This window comes from Oncorhynchus nerka, linkage group LG4 (assembly GCF_034236695.1).
Source record: "Oncorhynchus nerka isolate Pitt River linkage group LG4, Oner_Uvic_2.0, whole genome shotgun sequence".
Classification (NCBI taxonomy): Eukaryota; Metazoa; Chordata; class Actinopteri; order Salmoniformes; family Salmonidae; genus Oncorhynchus; species Oncorhynchus nerka.
The window spans coordinates 96925183-96944087 of NC_088399.1; the positions used below are offsets into that span (position 1 = coordinate 96925183).

Below are 18905 nucleotides of genomic sequence, written 5' to 3' on the forward strand. Positions count from 1 at the left end.
TCACCATAATATATGCACAAACTCTTAACGAACTGTTTCGGCTGGGAAGCATGAATACACCTTTATAGGTCCAGTGAAACACCTGTCTCCTTCTATCTGTGGTAACGGTGGTATTAGCTGACATCCTCCGTCTGACTTGTGTTTTTAGAGTAGAGGAGATCAATCAGGACAGGTTATTTATTAAGAAGACCTACGAGCTCCATATAACAGAGCTCTGTTTACGCACCCAATGCACCATTTTTACACGCCACCTGGTGGCGATGGAAAAGCGCTGACGCGTCGATCTATGTCTCTGAAATCGATTGCTCTCCTTTGCTGTCTGGTGGAGTCGATCCCAGATATCCACTCGCCGCTGATGCAACACATTGACAGGTTCCACTCGGTTTATACATCGACCTCAAGTGATAAGACATTAACTCTAAGGTAAAACATTGAATTGTCTATAGCTAGTATGCTTTTTTTTTCTCCAGACGACGGTTTATATATGATTTCAAAGTGTCAACAACTCAAGTATTGTGTTTTAGACAACCAGTTCGGTACAAATGGTTAGCCAAATGCTAAGTTAGCGCTTAGCATGGATGGTTCAATCACTCTCAACGTGTCAGTAATAGCCAGCTCAGTTGTTACTGGCATCACTAACTGAAGTTGCTAACTAACTAGTTATTTAGCCAGGCGAGCACTACCAGTGACTGAATTCTGCTTGATACAAAACTACTCTAAAAATATACTTATCTAGCTAGCTAGATAAAGACGATAGATGTCTAGCCTGCAAAATGACTGTTTACTTTGCTAACTTGATAGCTAGGTCAGCTATCAACCTGTCAAAAAAAGGTGTCGTCAAGCTAACGTTAGATAGCTCATAAGCAGTCACAGGCTTGCGTCCCAAACATCACCATATTCCCTATGGGCCATGGTCAAAAGGAGTGCACTATATAGGGAATGGAGCGCCATTTTGGATGTACACACTACACTGACTCATATACTCAGTGACTGTGCCAACCACCTCCTGTTCTTTTCTCTCCTCTTCGTGTAGGAGCGAGGCACAATGGGAGAACAGCTGAGCCCAGATGAGAAGCTTCACCTCATCACTAGGAACCTTCAGGTTAGTCTCTCTCTCTCTCTGTCTCTCTCTGTCTCTCTCTCTCTCTGTCTCTCTCTCTCTCTCTCTCTGTCTCGCTCTCTCTCTCTCTCTCTCTCTCTCTCTCTCTGCTCTGTCTCTCTCTCTCTCTCTCCTCTCTCTCGCTCTGTCTCTCGCTCTCTGTCTCTCTCTCTGTCTCTCTCGCTCAATTCAATTTCAATTCAAGGGACTTTATTGGCATGGGAAACATGTGTTAACATTGCCAAAGCAAGTGAATGAGATAACAAACAAAAGTGAAATAAACAATAACAATTAACAGTAAACATTACACATACATAAGTTTCAAAACAATAAAGACATTACAAATGTCATATATATATATACAGTGTTGTAACAATGTACAAATGGTTAAAGTACACAAGGGAAAGTAAATATGGGTTGTATTTACAATGGTGTTTGTTCTTCACTGGTTGCCCTTTTCTCGTGGCAACAGGTCACACATCTTGCTGCTGTGATGTCACACTGTGGAATTTCACCCAGTAGATATGGGAGTTCTTTCTCTTTCGTTCTCTCTCTCTCTCTCGTTCTCTCTCTAATGGTTGATGTTGTGTGTTATTTCAGGAGGTGCTTGGAGAAGAGAAGATAAAGCAGGTCCTGTCAGAGAGGGAACTGAAGGTGTACTGGGGAACTGCCACCACAGGAAAACCCCATGTTGCCTACTTCGTCCCCATGTCCAAGATTGCAGACTTCCTCAAGGCAGGGTGTGAGGTGAGATCTGTGTGTTTGATTCCCTCACTATTGTCCAGCCTATTTTGTTGATGGGGGGGATCGCTAGTTTCTTATTGCACTATAATTTTGGACGATATTACATCGATACTTTGACTCCAAGTATCGATTTGTAAAAAAAAAAAAATTATACAATTTAAACAAAGTGATTCTTTTTTTTTCTATGTTGCATTAGCTAAAGAGTGTTAACTCGAGCTAGGTTGCATTAGCTAGTTAGTGTTAACTCGAGCTAGGTTGCATTAGCTAAAGAGTGTTAACTCAAGCTAGGTTGCATTAGCTAGTTAGTGTTAACTCGAGCTAAGGTTGCATTAGGTAGTTAGTGTTAACTCGAGCTAAGGTTGCATTAGCTAAAGAGTGTTAACTCGAGCTAGGTTGCATTAGCTAGTTAGTGTTAACTCGAGCTAAGGTTGCATTAGCTAAAAGTAGTGTTAACTCGAGCTAAGGTTGCATTAGCTAGTTAGTGTTAACTCGAGCTAAGGTTGCATTAGGTACTTAGTGTTAACTCGAGCTAAGGTTGCATTAGGTAGTTAGTGTTAACTCGAGCTAAGGTTGCATTAGCTAAAGAGTGTTAACTCGAGCTAGGTTGCATTAGCTAGTTAGTGTTAACTCTAAGGTTGAGCTAAGGTTGCATTAGGTAGTTAGTGTTAACTCGAGCTAAGGTTGCATTAGGTAGTTAGTGTTAACTCGAGCTAAGGTTGCATTAGCTAGTTAGTGTTAACTCGAGCTAAGGTTGCATTAGCTAGTTAGTGTTAACTCGAGCTAAGGTTGCATTAGCTAGTTAGTGTTAACTCGAGCTAAGGTTGCATTAGGTAGTTAGTGTTAACATTAGCTAGAGCTAAGGTTGCATTAGCTAGTTAGTGTTAACTCTAAGGTTGAGCTAAGCTAAGGTTGCATTAGCTAGTTAGTGTTAACTCGAGCTAAGGTTGCATTAGCTAGTTAGTGTTAACTCGAGCTAAGGTTGCATTAGCTAGTTAGTGTTAACTCGAGCTAAGGTTGCATTAGCTAGTTAGTGTTAACTCGAGCTAAGGTTGCATTAGCTAGTTAGTGTTAACTCGAGCTAAGGTTGCATTAGCTAAGAGTGTTAGCTAGTTTTGCTAGTTGCATTAGCTAGTTAGTGTCTGCTAAGGTTGCATTAGGTAGTTACCCCCTCGAGCCCAGGTTGACCATCCTGTTTGTTAGACCGAGCTAAGGTTGCATTAGCCTGGACAACATGACCATCCTGTTTGCAGCAAGGCTCTCCTAGCTGGGAGCTGCTGGAGCTGAGGGTCCAGTACTACGAGCAGGTGATCAAGGCCATGCTGGAGAGTATCGGGTGCCGCTGGACAAACTCAAGTTCATCAAAGGGACAGACTTCCAACTCAGCAGGTTAGTGGTCAGGCTCAGTAGTTTCTCTTTCTGGGAAAGAGAAGAAGAAGAAGAAGAAGAACACAAGATGTTGCTGCTCTGGTTTTAGAGGAGCTGCTCTCATCGTCTTCAACGCACTTTGAAGAATATGGAGAGAAGGACTGATTCATTCACAAGACCATTATGCAAACATCTATTTTCACTGTCTTGTGATATTTTGTAATAGTATGATGTTAACGTCATGGTTACATGCTTTTTAAATTTTTATAGAGAAAATTGATCTTTTTTTATATTTTGCATTTTTAGTTCAGGACTAGACTCAAATCTTTGTCAGGGAAACCAGTCCATAGTGTTTAGATGTGAAAGTCGGTTGCTCGTTTGATGTACCTACGTTTGATGCCCTCTGCCTGTCTCTCTCCCTTAGAGAGTACACTCTGGACGTGTATCGTCTGTCGTCCATGGTAACGGAACATGATGCTAAGAAGGCTGGAGCCGAGGTGGTTAAACAGGTGGACCACCCTCTACTCAGTGGTCTGCTCTACCCTGGACTACAGGTAATAACGTGGTTATAACACCCTCAGTGGTCTGCTCTACCCTGGACTACAGGTAATAACGTGGTTATAACACCCTCTACTCAGTGGTCTGCTCTACGTCCTGGACTACAGGTAATAACATGGTTATAACACCCTCTACTCAGTGGTCTGCTCTATTTTCCCTGGACTACAGGTAATAACATGGTTATAACACCTCTACTCAGTGGTCTGCTCTAGTTCCTGGACTACTTTAATAACATGGTTATAACACCCTCGGTGGTCTGCTCTACCCTGGACTACAGGTAATAACATGGTCTATAACACCCTCTACTCAGTGGTCTGCTCTACCCTGGACTACAGGTAATAACATGGTTATAACACTCTCTACTCAGTGGTCTGCTCTACCCTGGACTACAGGTAATAACATGGTTATAACACCCTCAGTGGTCTGCTCTACCCTGGACTACAGGTAATAACATGGTTATAACACCCTCTACTCAGTGGTCTGCTCTACCCTGGACTACAGGTAATAACATGGTTATAACACCCTCTACTCAGTGGTCTGCTCTACCCTGGACTACAGGTAATAACATGGTTATAACACCCTCAGTGGTCTGCTCTACCCTGGACTACAGGTAATAACATGGTTATAACACCCTCTACTCAGTGGTCTGCTCTACCCTGGACTACAGGTAATAACATGGTTATAACACCCTCTACTCAGTGGTCTGCTCTACCCTGGACTACAGGTAATAACATGGTTATAATCCATTTTCTCCGTCTGTCTTTTAGGCTCTGGATGAGGAGTATCTGAAAGTTGATGCCCAGTTTGGAGGAGTCGATCAGAGGAAGATCTTCACCCTGGCTGAGAAGGTGCCCTGAACCTTCTGACCTCTTCATTAACTGTCAGCACTGTCCTCTTGTAGAGAAAGCTGTTTTTACATTCACTTAATTCATTGGTCAACTGGGAAATAAGTTTTGCATAATGTATGAATTCTGAAAATATCTCCCTCCTTCCCTCGATCTGTCTCTGTCTCTCCATCCCTTCCTTCCAGGTAATAACTGGTTATCCCTCCATCCCTTCCTTCCCAGTGATCTCTCTCTCCCTCCATCCCTTCCTTCCCTCGATCTCTCTCTCTCTCTCCATCCCTTCCTTCCCTCGATCTCTGGATCTCTCTCCCTCCATCCCTTCCTTCCCTGATCTCTCAGTCTCTCCCTCCATCCCTTCCTTCCCCTCGATCTCTCTCTCTCTCCTCCATCCCTTCCTTCCTCGATCTCTCTCTCTCTCCTCCATCCCTTCCTTCCCTCGATCTCTCTCTCTCCTCCATCCCTTCCTTCCCTCGATCTCTCTCTCTCCCTCCATCCCTTCCTTCCCTCGATCTCTCTCTCTCCCTCCATCCCTTCCTTCCCTCGATCTCTCTCTCTCTCCCTCCATCCCTTCCTTCCCTCGATCTCTCTCTCTCTCCCTCCATCCCTTCCTTCCCTCGATCTCTCTCTCTCTCTCCCTCCATCCCTTCCTTCCCTCGATCTCTCTCTCTCTCTCCCTCCATCCCTTCCTTCCCTCGATCTCTCTCTCTCTCCCTCCATCTCTTCCTTCCCTCGATCTCTCTCTCTCTCCCTCCATCCCTTCCTTCCCTCGATCTCTCTCTCCCTCATCCCTTCCTTCCCTCTCTCTCTCTCCCTCCATCCCTTCCTTCCCTCGATCTGTCTCTCTCCCTCCATCCCTTCCTTCCCTCGATCTGTCTCTCTCCCTCCATCCCTTCCTTCCCTCGATCTCTCTCTCTCCCTCCATCCCTTCCTTCCCTCGATCTGTCTCTGTCTCTCCATCCCTTCCTTCCCTCGATCTCTCCCTCTCTCCCTCCATCCCTTCCTTCCCTCGATCTGTCTCTCTCCCTCCATCCCTTCCTTCCCTCGATCTGTCTCTCTCCCTCCATCCCTTCCTTCCCTCGATCTCTCTCTCTCTCCCTCCATCCTTCCTTCCCTCGATCTCTCTCTCTCTCCCTCCATCCCTTCCTTCCCTCGATCTCTCTCTCTCTCCCTCCATCCCTTCCTTCCCTCGATCTCTCTCTCCCTCCATCCCTTCCTTCCCTCGATCTCTCTCTCTCTCCCTCCATCCCTTCCTTCCCTCGATCTCTCTCTCTCTCCCTCCATCCCTTCCTTCCCTCGATCTCTCTCTCTCTCCCTCCATCCCTTCCTTCCCTCGATCTCTCTCTCTCCCTCCATCCCTTCCTTCCTCGATCTCTCTCTCTCTCCCTCCATCCCTTCCTTCCCTCGATCTCTCTCTCTCTCTCCCTCCATCCCTTCCTTCCCTCGATCTCTCTCTCTCTCTCTCCCTCCATCCCTTCCTTCCCTCGATCTCTCTCTCTCTCCTCCCTCCATCCCTTCCTTCCTCTCTCTCTCTCTCTCCCTCCATCCCTTCCTTCCCTCGATCTCTCTCTCTCTCCCTCCATCCCTTCCTTCCCTCCATCCCTTCCTTCCTCTCTCTCTCCCTCCATCCCTTCCTTCCCTCGATCTCTCTCTCTCCCTCCATCCCTTCCTTCCCTCGATCTCTCTCTCTCCATCCCTTCCTTCCTTCCTTCCCTCCATCTTCTTCTCTCTCTCCCTCCATCCCTTCCTTCCCTCGATCTCTCTCTCTCTCCCTCCATCCCTCTCCTCCCTCCATCTCTCTCTCTCTCCCTCCATCCCTTCCTTCCCTCGATCTCTCTCTCTCTCCATCCCTTCCTTCCCTTCTCTCTCTCCCTCCATCCCTTCCTTCCCTCGATCTCTCTCTCTCTCCCTCCATCCCTTCCTTCCCTCGATCTCTCTCTCTCTCCCTCCATCCCTTCCTTCCCTCGATCTCTCTCTCTCCCTCCATCCCTTCCTTCCCTCGATCTCTCTCTCCTCCCTCCATCCCTTCCTTCCCTCGATCTCTCTCTCTCTCTCCTCCCTCCCATCCCTCGATCTCTCTCTCCCTCATCCCTCGATCTGTCTCTTCCCTTCCATCCCTCTCTCTCCCTCCATCTCGATCTTCTCTCCCTCCCGATCTCTCCTCCCTCCATCCCTTCCTTCCCTCGATCTCTCTCCCTCCCTCCATCCCTTCCTTCCCTCGATCTCTCTCCTCCCTCCATCCCTTCCTTCTCGATCTCTCTCCCTCCCTCCATCCCTTCCTTCCCTCGATCTCTCTCCCTCCCTCCATCCCTTCCTTCCCTCGATCTCTCTCCCTCCCTCCATCCCTTCCTTCCCTCGATCTCTCTCTTCCTCCCTCCATCCCTTCCTTCCTTCCCTCGATCTCTCTCTCTCTCTCCCTCCTTCCTCGATCTGTCTCTCTCCCTCCATCCCCTTCGATCTGTCTCTCTCCCTCCATCCCTTCGATCTCCCTCCATCTCGATCACTCCATCCCTTCCTTCCCTCGATCTCTCTCTCTCCTCCTCCATCCCTTCCTTCCCTCGATCTCTCTCCCTCCAACCCTTCCTTCCTCGATCTCTCTCTCTCCCTCCATCCCTTCCTTCCCTCGATCTGTCTCTCTCCCTCCATCCCCTCGATCTCTCTCTCTCCCTCCATCCCTCGATCTGTCTCTCTCTCCATCCTCCTTCCCTCGATCTGTCTCTCTCTCCTCCTTCCTTCCCTCGATCTGTCTCTCTTTCTGTCTCTCCCTCCATCTCTTTCACTCTTTCTCTCCCCCTCCCTCCAGTACCTGCCCTCCCTGGGTTATGCTAAGCGGTCCCATCTGATGAACCCAATGGTACCAGGACTGACTGGGGCTAAGATGAGTTCTTCAGAGGAGGTGAGTAATCACAATCCTTTATTAATGTTTCTAATTCATCCATCCCTTCCTCTTCTTTTGGAGGTAATATATTGTTTTAAGCAATCCAAAAACTAACACAGCCTGTGGGTTGTATTTATTACCACAAACAATAGCAAAGCATTTTGCAACAGAAAATCAACATTTCTTATTGGACGAGTTCAGCTGGGGCTTTACCCTTTTGTTTGTTTTCTTCCCGGTTGGTTCATAATGAACATGGCCCTGTGTGTATCCTGTTGACCTTTGTAGGAGTCTAAGATTGACCTCCTGGACAGGAAGGAAGAGGTGAAGAAGAAGCTGAAGAAGGCTTTCTGTGAGCCGGGCAACATTGAGAACAACGGAGTCCTCTCGTTTGTTAAACATGTCCTCTTCCCACTCGTAGGAGGTGAGTAATTCCCCTGCTTCCTCGTCTCTCCTGTTCTGTCCTCGTCTCTCCTGTTCTGTCCTCGTCTCTCCTGTTCTGTCCTCGTCTCTCCTGTTCTGTCCTCGTCTCTCCTGTTCTGTCCTCGTCTCTCCTGTTCTGTCCTCCTCTCTCCTGTTCTGTCTCCCTCCTGTTCTGTTCTGTCCTCGTTCTCTTCCTCGTCCCTCCTGTTCTGTCTTCGTCTCTCATGTTCTGTCCCCTTCCTCCTCTCTCCTGTTCTGTCCTCCTCTCTCCTGTTCTGTTCTCTTCCTCCTCTCTCCTGTTCTGTCCTCGTCTCTCCTGTTCTGTCCTCGTCTCTCCTGTTCTGTCCCCTTCCTCCTCTCTCCTGTTCTGTCCTCGTCTCTCCTGTTCTGTCCCCTTCCTCCTCTCTCCTGTTCTGTCCTTCCTCCTCTCCTGTTCTGTCCTCGTCTCTCCTGTTCTGTCCTCGTCTCTCCTGTTCTGTCCTCGTCTCTCCGGTTCTGTCCTCGTCTCTCCGGTTCTGTCCTCGTCTCTCCTGTTCTGTCCTCGTCTCTCCGGTTCTGTCCTCTCCTCGGTTCTCCTTTAACCCTGTCCTCCTCCTCTCCCTCCCCTGGACCCTCCCCCTCTTGTCCTCCTCCTCTCTCCTGTCCTCCTCCCCTGTCGTCCTTCCTGTTCCAGGCACCACTAGAGTCAGCATGTCTCTCCTGTCCTCCTCCTCCTCCTGTCTCCCCGTCCTCCTCCTCTCTCCTGTCCTCCTCCCCTGTCGTCGTCCTCCTCCTCCCCCTGTCCTCCTCCCCTGTCGTCGTCCTCCTCCTCCCCCTGTCCTCCTCCTCCCCTGTCCTCCTCCTCCCTCCTGTCGTCGTCCTCCTCCTCCCCCTGTCCTCCTCCCTCCTGTCCTCCTCCCCCTGTCCTCGTCTCCCTCCTGTCCTCCTCTCTCTGTCCTCCTCCCCCTGTCCGTCCTCCTCCTCCCCCCTGTCCTCCTCCTCCCCCTGTCCTCCTCCTCCTCCCCCTGTCCTCCTCTCTCTTGTCCTCCTGCCCCTGTTCGTCCTCCTCCTCCCCCTGTCCTCCTCCTCTCTCCTGTCCTCCTCCCACTGTCGTCGTCCTCCTCCTCCCCCTGTCCTCCTCCTTTCCTCCTCCTCTCTCCTGTCCTCCTCCTCCCCCTGTCTCCTCGTCCTCCTCCTCCCCCTGTCCTCCTCCTCCCCTGTCCTCCTCCTCTCTCCTGTCCTCCTCCCCTGTCGTCGTCCTCCTCCTCCCCCTGTCCTCCTCCTCTCTCCTGTCCTCCTCCTCCCCTGTCCTCCTCCTCTCCCTGTCCTCCTCCCTCCCTGTCCTCCTCCCCCCCTGTCCTCCTCCTCCCCCTGTCCTCCTCCTCTCTCCTGTCCTCCTCCCCCTGTCCTCCTCCTCCCCTGTCCTCCTCCTCTCCTGTCCTCCTTCTCCCCCTGTCTCGTCCTCCTCCTCCCCCTGTCCTCCTCCCCCTCTCTCCTGTCCTCCTCCCCCTGTCTCCTCCTCCTCCTCCTCCCCTGTCCTCCTCCTCCCCTGTCCTCCTCCTCCCCTGTCTCGTCCTCCCTCCTGTCCTCCTCCTCCCTCCTGTCCTCCTCCCCCTCCTGTCCTCCTCCTCCCTCCTGTCCTCCTCCCTCTCTCCTGTCCTCCTCCCCCTCTCCTGTCCTCCTCCTCTCCCTGTCCTCCTCCTCCCCTGTCCTCCTCCTCCCCCTGTCCTCCTCCTCTCTCCTGTCCTCCTCCCCTGTCCTCCTCCTCTCCCTGTCCTCCTCCTCCCTCCTGTCCTCCTCCTCTCTCCTGTCCTCCTCCTCCCCTGTCCTCCTCCCCCTCTCCTGTCCTCCTCCTCTCTCCTGTCCTCCTCCTCTCTCCTGTCCTCCTCCCCTGTCCTCCTCCTCCCCCTGTCCTCCTCCTCCCCCTGTCCTCCTCCTCCCCTGTCCTCCTCCTCTCTCCTGTCCTCCTCCTCTCTCTTGTCCTCTTCCTCCCCCTGTCCTCCTCCTCCCCCTGTCCTCCTCCTCCCTCCTGTCCTCCTCCCCCTGTCGTCCTTCCTGTTCCACTAGAGTCAGCATGTCTGTGTTGCGTCTCTTTCAGAGTTCTCCATCAAAAGAGACCCCAAGTTCGGAGGAGACAAAACCTACACAGACTTTGATGAAGTGGAGAAAGAATTTGGCGAAGAGGTACGTACGTATATGTTGTATGACCACTGTTGTTGGCCCATCATGCATTGGTTTGACCTCTAACCTCTTGCCGTCTAGCTGATCCATCCTGGTGACCTGAAGGCGGGCGTGGAGGTGGCCCTTAACAAGCTGCTCGACCCAATCAGGAAGAAGTTTGAGTCTCCAGAGCTCCGTAAACTCTCCAACACGGCCTATCCAGACCCGTCAAAGAACAGTAAGTAGAACCCACTGTTACCAACTCTCACCGTCATATACCTCAAGGCTTCCTAAAGTAGACCTATAGGAGACTGTTCCTCCTGACCCCTGACCCTTGACCCTGTGTCCTCCTGTCAGAGGGAGCAGGGAAGGGGAACCCTAAAGTAGACCTATAGGAGACTGTTCCTCCTGACCCTTGACCTTGTGTGTCTCTGTGTCCCCCTGTCAGAGGGAGCAGGGAAGGGGAACCTTAAAGTAGACCTATAGGAGACTGTTCATCCTGACCCTTGACCCTGTGTCCCCCTGTCAGAGGGAGCAGGGAAGGGGAACCCTAAAGTAGACCTATAGGAGACTGTTCCTCCTGACCCTTGACCCTGTGTGTCTCTGTGTCCCCCTCTCAGAGGGAGCAGGGAAGGGGAACCTTAAAGTAGACCTATAGGAGACTGTTCATCCTGACCCTTGACCCTGTGTCCCCCTGTCAGAGGGAGCAGGGAAGGGGAACCCTAAAGTAGACCTATAGGAGACTGTTCCTCCTGACCCTTGACCCTGTGTGTCTCTGTGTCCCCCTGTCAGAGGGAGCAGGGAAGGGAACCTAAAGTAGAGAAGAGGAGAGCTGTTTCCTGACCCAGACTGGTCCCCCTGTGGGCAGAGTCATCAGTGGGAGAAGGGAATTCATTCATTCATTAGTTTATTCATTCATTCAGGAGACTAATTTCCTCATTCATTCTGACCCTTGACCCTGTCATGTCTCTGTGTCCCCCTGTTTATTCAGAGGGAGCAGGGAAGGGGATTCCTAAATTAGTTTACCTATAGGAGACTGTTCCTCCTGACCCTTGACCCTGTTATTCTCTGTGTCCCCCTTCAGAGTTTATTCAGGGAAGGGAATTCATTAAATTAGACCTTAGGAGACTGTTTATTTCCTCCTGACCCTTGACCCTGTGTGTCTCATTGTGTCCCCCTGTCAGAGTTTAGCAGGGAAGGGGAATTCAAAGTTTAGCAGAAGAGGATTCAGCTGGTTCATTCATTCTCATTCAGACTGGACATTCATTCATTGGGCAAAGTCATCAGTTAGTTTATTCAAGTTTATTCATTCATTCATTCATTAGTTTATTCATTCATTCATTCATTTATTCATTAGTTTATTCATTCATTCATTAGTTCATTCATTAGTGTATTCATTCATTCATTAGTGTATTCATTCATTAGTTTATTCATTCATTAGTTTATTCATTCATTCATTAGTTTATTTATTCATTCATTAGTGTCATTAGTTTATTCATTTAGTTTATTCATTCATTCATTAATTCATTTATTCATTCATTAGTTTATTCATTCATTCATTCATTAGTTTATTCATTCATTAGTTTATTCATTCATTCATTCATTAGTTTATTCATTCATTAGTTTATTCATTCATTCATCATTCATTAGTTTATTCATTCATTCATTCATTAGTTTATTCATTCAGTTTATTCATTCATTCATTAGTTTATTCATTCATTATTTATTCATTCATTAGTTTATTCATTCATTCATTCATTAGTTTATTCATTCATTCATTAGTTTATTCATTCATTAGTTTATTCATTCATTCATTCATTAGTTTATTCATTCATTCATTCATTAGTTTATTCATTCATTCATTCATTAGTTTTTATTCATTCATTCATTCATTCATTAGTTTATTCATTCATTCATTCATTAGTTTATTCATTCATTCATTCATTAGTTTATTCATTCATTCATTCATTAGTTTATTCATTCATTAGTTTATTCATTCATTCATTAGTTTATTCATTCATTCATTCATTAGTTCATTCATTCGTGTATTCATTCATTCATTAGTGTATTCATTCATTCATTAGTTTATTCATTCATTCATTCATTCATGAGTTTATTCATTCATTCATTCATTAGTTTATTCATTCATTCATTCATTAGTTTATTCGTTAGTGTATTCATTCATTCATTCATTAGTTTATTCATTCATTCATTCATTAGTTTATTCATTCATTCATTCATTAGTTTATTCATTCATTCATTAGTTTATTCATTCATTCATTCATTAGTTTATTCATTCATTCATTATTCTTCATTCATTAGTTATTCATTCATTAGTTTTTATTTATTCATTAGTTTTTATTCATTCATTAATTCATTCATTAATTCATTCATTCATTAGTTTTTATTCATTCATTAGTTTATTCATTCATTAGTTTATTCATTCATTAGTTTATTCATTCAGTCATTCATTAGTTTATTCATTCATTCATTCATTAGTTTATTCATTCATTAGTTTATTCATTCATTAGTTTATTCATTAGTTTTTATTCATTCATTCATTAATTCATTCATTAATTCATTAGTTTATTCATTCATTCATTCATTTATTCATTCATTCATTCATTCATTCATTTTATTCATTCATTCATTAGTTTATTCATTCATTCATTCATTAGTTTATTCATTCATTAGTTTATTCATTCATTCATTCATTAGTTTATTTATTCATTCATTAGTTTATTATTCATTCATTAGTTTATTCATTCATTCATTCATTAGTTTATTCATTCATTCATTCATTAGTTTATTCATTCATTAGTTTATTCATTCATTAGTTTATTTAGTTTATTCATTCATTCATTAGTTTATTTTATTCATTCATTCATTCATTCATTAGTTTATTTATCCTTATTTAAACTTGGAAGACCCTTTTTTGAGAGAAATGCTGAATTCCAAATGGTGGAAATCCCCCCCCAGCCTATCAGAGAGCAAGACGAGGAGAAATGACTGATTTAGATCCGATCTTTGATCAGAATAGGCTCGGGGGATTTGGGATTCAGCAAATCATCTCTAATTTCCTTTCCTTCTCTTCACTGATTGGTCTTTCTCTCTGCCTGTCCTCGCCTCCCTCAGCATCCGGATGCTGATTCGCTGTACCTGGAGAAAATAGACGTCGGAGAGGCGGAGCCAAGGACGGTGGTGAGCGGCCTGGTGGCCTACGTTTCCCAGGAGGCCTTGCAGGACAGGCTGGTGGTGTTGCTATGCAACCTGAAGCCCCAGAAGATGAGGGGGGTGGAGTCCCAAGCCATGCTGCTCTGTGCCTCCATGTGAGTCTTTCCCTTCTGTTCTCCTCCTCTCTTCCTGCCTTCCTACGTACCTCCTTCCTTTGTCTTTTCTCCTGTCCCCCTGCTTCTGTCTCTCCTCTCTCTCTCTGTCGGTCTCTGTTGGTCTCTCTCTCTCTGTTGGTCTATCTCTCTCTGTCGGTCTCTCTGTCGGTCTCTCGGTCTCTCTCTGTTGGTCTGTCTCTCTCTCTGTTGGTCTGTCTCTCTCTCTGTTGGTCTCTCCTCTCTTCTCTCTCTCTCTCTCTCTTCTCTTCTCTCTCTCTCTCTTCATCTCTCTCTCTCTCTGTTCTCTCTCTCTCTCTCTCTCTCTCTCTCTTCTCTTCATCTCTCTTCATCTCTCTCTCTGTTCCTCTCTCTCTCTCTCTCTTCTCTCTCTCTCTTCTCTCTCTCTCTCTCTCTCTGTTCCTCTCTCTCTCTCTCTCTCTCTCCTCTCTCTCTCTCTCTCTGTTTCTGTCTCTCTGTGTGTGTCACCGGACACAGCCCACCCATTTCCTCATCCATCACTTCCTGACTCTCTTCTCTCTGATTGGCTGTTAACCCAGTGAGGGGGATCCCAGAAGAGTGGAGCCTCTTGACCCCCCTGAGGGGTCGTCACCCGGGGAACAGGTGTTCGTTGAGGGGTACGAGACGGGCAAGCCAGACGACAAACTAAACCCAAAGAAAAAGCTGTGGGAGAAACTACAGGTATGTCTGAATGACCCCTAGCCTGTTTTCTCTTAAAATGACAGACCAATAAATGACTGAATGTTATTTCAGCTAGGTGGAGAGAATTGCAGTTCATTTCGCTGATCTGTTCCACTTGTTCCGTTGTTTCCAACGCCTAACGCTGCTATATTTTGCTACTTGCTAGTGAACGTCCATTTCAGAGTATATTAGATGTTTCTCTCTCTCTCCAGGTGGACCTGAAGGGGTCTCTCTCTCTCCAGGTGGACCTGAAGGTGTCTCTCTCTCTCTCTCCAGGTGGACCTGAAGGGGTCTCTCTCTCCAGGTGGACCTGAAGGGGTCTCTCTCTCTCCAGGTGGACCTGAAGGGGTCTCTCTCTCTCCAGGTGGACCTGAAGGGGTCTCTCTCTCTCTTTTCAGGTGGACCTGAAGGGGTCTCTCTCTCTCTTTTCAGGTGGACCTGAATGTGTCTCTCTCTCTCTTTTCAGGTGGACCTGAATGTGTCTCTCTCTCTTTTCAGGTGGACCTGAAGGTGTCTCTCTCTCTCTTTCCAGGTGGACCTGAAGGTGTCTCTCTCTTTCAGGTGGACCTGAAGGTGTCTCTCTCTCTCTCTCCAGGTGGACCTGAAGGTGTCTCTCTCTCTCTCCAGGTGGACCTGAAGGTGTCTCTCTCTCTCTTTCCAGGTGGACCTGAAGGTGTCTCTCTCTCCAGGTGGACCTGAAGATATCAGGATACTGAGGGTTTCTGTCTCTCTCTACAGGTGGACTTGAAGGTGTCTCTCTCTCTCTCTCTCTCTCCAGGTGGACTTGAAGGTGTCTCTCTCTCTCTCTCTCTCTCTCTCCAGGTGGACCTGAAGGTGTCTCTCTCTCTCTCCAGGTGGACCTGAAGGTGTCTCTCTCTCTCTCCAGGTGGATCTGAAGGTGTCTCTCTCCCTCTCCAGGTGGACCTGAAGGTGTCTCTCTCTCTCTCCAGGTGGACCTGAAGGTGTCTCTCTCTCTCTCTCCAGGTGGACCTGAAGGTGTCTCTCTCTCTCTCCAGGTGGACCTGAAGGTGTCTCTCTCTCTCTCCAGGTGGACCTGAAGGTGTCTCTCTCTCTCTCCAGGTGGACCTGAAGGTGTCTCTCTCTCTCTCCAGGTGGACCTGAAGGTGTCAGGTGGACAGGTGTCTAGCCCAGTGGGACACTGAAGGGTTTCTCTCTCTCCAGGTGGACCTGAAGGTATCTCCAGGTGGATCTGAAGGTGTCTCTCTCTCCAGGTGGACCTGAAGGTGTCAGGACAGTGTGTAGCCCAGTGGCAGGACACTGAGGGTTTCTGTCTCTCTCTGAAGGTGTCAGGACAGTGTGTAGCCCAGTGGCAGGACACTGAGGGTTTCTGTCTCTCTCTCCAGGTGGACCTGAAGGTGTCAGGACAGTGTGTAGCCCAGTGGCAGGACACTGAGGGTTTCTCTCTCTCTCTCCAGGTGGACCTGAAGGTGTCAGGACAGTGTGTAGCCCAGTGGCAGGACACTGAGGGTTTCTGTCTCTCTCTCCAGGTGGACCTGAAGGTGTCAGGACACTGAGGGTTTCTGTCTCTCTCTCCAGGTGGACCTGAAGGTGTCAGGACAGTGTGTAGCCCAGTGGCAGAACACTGAGGGTTTCTGTCTCTCTCCAGGTGGACCTGAAGGTATCTCTCTGTCTCTCTCCAGGTGGACCTGAAGGTGTCAGGACAGTGTGTAGCCCAGTGGCAGGACACTGAGGGTTTCTGTCTCTCTCTCTAGGTGGACCTGAAGGTGTCAGGACAGTGTGTAGCCCAGTGGCAGGACACTGAGGGTTTCTGTCTCTCTCTCCAGGTGGACCTGAAGGTGTCAGGACAGTGTGTAGCCCAGTGGCAGGACACTGAGGGTTTCTGTCTCTCTCCAGGTGGACCTGAAGGTGTCAGGACAGTGTGTAGCCCAGTGGCAGGACACTGAGGGTTTCTCTCTCTCTCTCCAGGTGGACCTGAAGGTGTCAGGACAGTGTGTAGCCCAGTGGCAGGACACTGAGGGTTTCTGTCTCTCTCCAGGTGGACCTGAAGGTGTCAGGACACCGAGGGTTTCTCTCTCTCTCTCCAGGTGGACCTGAAGGTGTCAGGACAGTGTGTAGCCCAGTGGCAGGACACTGAGGGTTTCTCTCTCTCTCTCCAGGTGGACCTGAAGGTGTCAGGACAGTGTGTAGCCCAGTGGCAGGACACTGAGGGTTTCTGTCTCTCTCAGGTGGACCAGGTGTGGACCTGGCAGGAAGGTCTCCAGGACAGGTGTGTGTAGCCCAGTGGCAGGACACTGAGGGTTTCTGTCTCTCTCCAGGTGGACCTGAAGGTGTCAGGACAGGGTTTCTCTCTCTCTGTCTCCAGGTGGACCTGAAGGTGGCAGGACACTGAGGGTTTCTGTCTCTCTCCAGGTGGACCTGAAGGTGTCAGGACACCGAGGGTTTCTCTCTCTCTCTCTCCAGGTGGACCTGAAGGTGTCAGGACAGTGTGGGTTTCTCTCTCTCTCTCCAGGTGGACCTGAAGGTGTCAGGACAGTGTGTAGCCCAGTGGCAGGACACTGAGGGGTTCTGTCTGTCTCTCTCTCCAGGTGGACCTAAAGGTGTCAGGACAGTGTGTAGCCCAGTGGCAGGACAAACAGCTGATGACCAAACTGGGACACATCACCTGTAAAACACTGAAAGGAGGCAACATCAGCTAAGAGGACACACTGTCAATCAACACACGTCACCACGGCAACGGCACTCTCTCTTCCTGCCCCGGAGAACTAATCATTCATATTAATAATAATATCTTGATCAATCAATCTAACGTGGCGATCGATCCGGGTTTAAATAAAAACGGTCTTATTTACTATCGTCTATCTCTCTGCTGTGTCCTGATGTTTCTGTAATCGTATGGCTCTGTAATCCTTGAGAAGTTAATGTCGATAACTCTGTCTGGTGTCCTCTGTTTTTAACCGCATTGTTTCTGGGGAAATTCTTTGAGGAAAATACGGAACGACGTTGGTCGTGACCTATTAACCTAGAGAGAGACACGTCAGCACGCCATCAACAGTCTCTACTGTCCAACCAGGTCTTAGATCATCCACCTAGGACCTATCCTTTAGTGCAGAAATCTATTGCGTTGGTATGAGAATGCTAGTGGGATGTGATAACGGTTGAATCGGGCAGGTTATACCGGTCCTTTCCTGTGGAAACGCTGCCATTACTCTTATGTCATCATCATCATCTGGAAAATGAAATAAACCGGTTGAATTCAGTGGTTGTCTTCCCTCTGCAGTGTCCTCTGGACTGAGACGTCACCTCCAGTCATGGCCAGACCGTGCAAAAGATCTGCCTGTTAAAACCATGTGTTGTGAGATGTGTTTGAAATCTGAACACATTTGAGTATTTTTGTGTATTGCCTGAATGTGAGGTTAAACCAAGGGAGGGTTGCTTAGTATGAATTTACATCCTGCCTGAATGATGAAAGGTTAAACCAAGTGTATAAGGGGAGGGTTGCTTAGTATGAATTTACATCCTGCCTGAATGATGAAAGGTTAAACCAAGTGTATAAGGGGAGGGTTGCTTAGTATGAATTTACATCCTGCCTGAATGATGAAAGGTTAAACCAAGTGTATAAGGGGAGGAATTAACATCCTGTTGCTTAGTATGAATTTACATCCTGCCTGAATGATGAAAGGTTAAACCAAGTGTATAAGGGGAGGGTTGCTTAGTATGAATTTACATCCTGCCTGAATGATGAAAGGTTAAAAGTGTATAAGGGAGGGTTGCTTAGTATGAATTTACATCCTGCCTGAATGATGAAAGGTTAAACCAAGTGTATAAGGGAGGGTTGCTTAGTTAATTTACATCCTGCCTGAATGATGAAAGGTTATAAGGGAGGGTTGCTTAGTATGAATTTACATCCTGCCTGAATGATGAAAGGTTAAACCAAGTGTATAAGGGGAGGGTTGCTTAGTATGAATTTACATCCTGCCTGAATGATGAAAGGTTAAACCAAGTGTATAAGGGGAGGGTTGCTTAGTATGAATTTACATCCTGCCTGAATGATGAAGGTTAAACCAAGTGTATAAGGGAGGGTTGGTTACATCCTGCCTGAATGATGAAAGGTTAAACCAAGTGGAGGGTTGCTTAGTATGAATTTACATCCTGCCTGAATGATGAAAGGTTAAACCAAGTGTATAAGGGGAGGGTTGCTTAGTATGAATTTACATCCTGCCTGAATGATGAAAGGTTAAACCAAGTGTATAAGGGGAGGGTTGCTTAGTATGAATTTACATCCTGCCTGAATGATGAAAGGTTAAACCAAGTGTATAAGGGAGGGTTGCTTAGTATGAATTTACATCCTGCCTGAATGATGAAAGGTTAAACCAAGTGTATAAAGGGTTGCTTAGTATGAATTTACATCCTGCCTGAATGATGAAAGGGAGGGTTGCTTAGTATGAATTTACATCCTGCCTGAATGATGAAAGGTTAAACCAAGTGTATAAGGGCTTAGAGGGTTGCCTGAATGATGAAAGGTTAAACCAAGTATGAATTAACATCCTGCCTGAATGATGAAAGGTTAAACCAAGTGTATAAGGGGAGGGTTGCTTAGTATGAATTTACATCCTGCCTGAATGATGAAAGGTTAAACCAAGTGTATAAGGGGAGGTTGCTTAGTATGAATTTACATCCTGCCTGAATGATGAAAGGTTAAACCAAGTGTATAAGGGGAGGGTTGCTTAGTATGAATTTACATCCTGCCTGAATGATGAAAGGTTAAACCAAGTGTATAAGGGAGGGTTGCTTAGTATGAATTTACATCCTGCCTGAATGATGAAAGGTTAAACAAGTGTATAAGTTGTATT

The 18905-nt window shown here is 47.3% G+C and overlaps 1 long non-coding RNA gene and 1 pseudogene across 1 annotated transcript; both read left to right on the top strand.

Moving 5' to 3' along the window:
* The first annotated feature begins 315 nt into the window (after positions 1-315).
* On the top strand, positions 316-1844 carry LOC135571488 (uncharacterized). Its single transcript, XR_010463862.1, has 3 exons — positions 316-423; positions 1034-1102; positions 1700-1844. It is a non-coding gene; the product is annotated as an uncharacterized LOC135571488 (long non-coding RNA).
* Positions 1845-1896: 52 nt separating this feature from the next.
* LOC135571557 (tyrosine--tRNA ligase, cytoplasmic-like) lies at positions 1897-17311 on the top strand (annotated as a pseudogene).
* The last annotated feature ends 1594 nt before the right edge of the window (positions 17312-18905 follow it).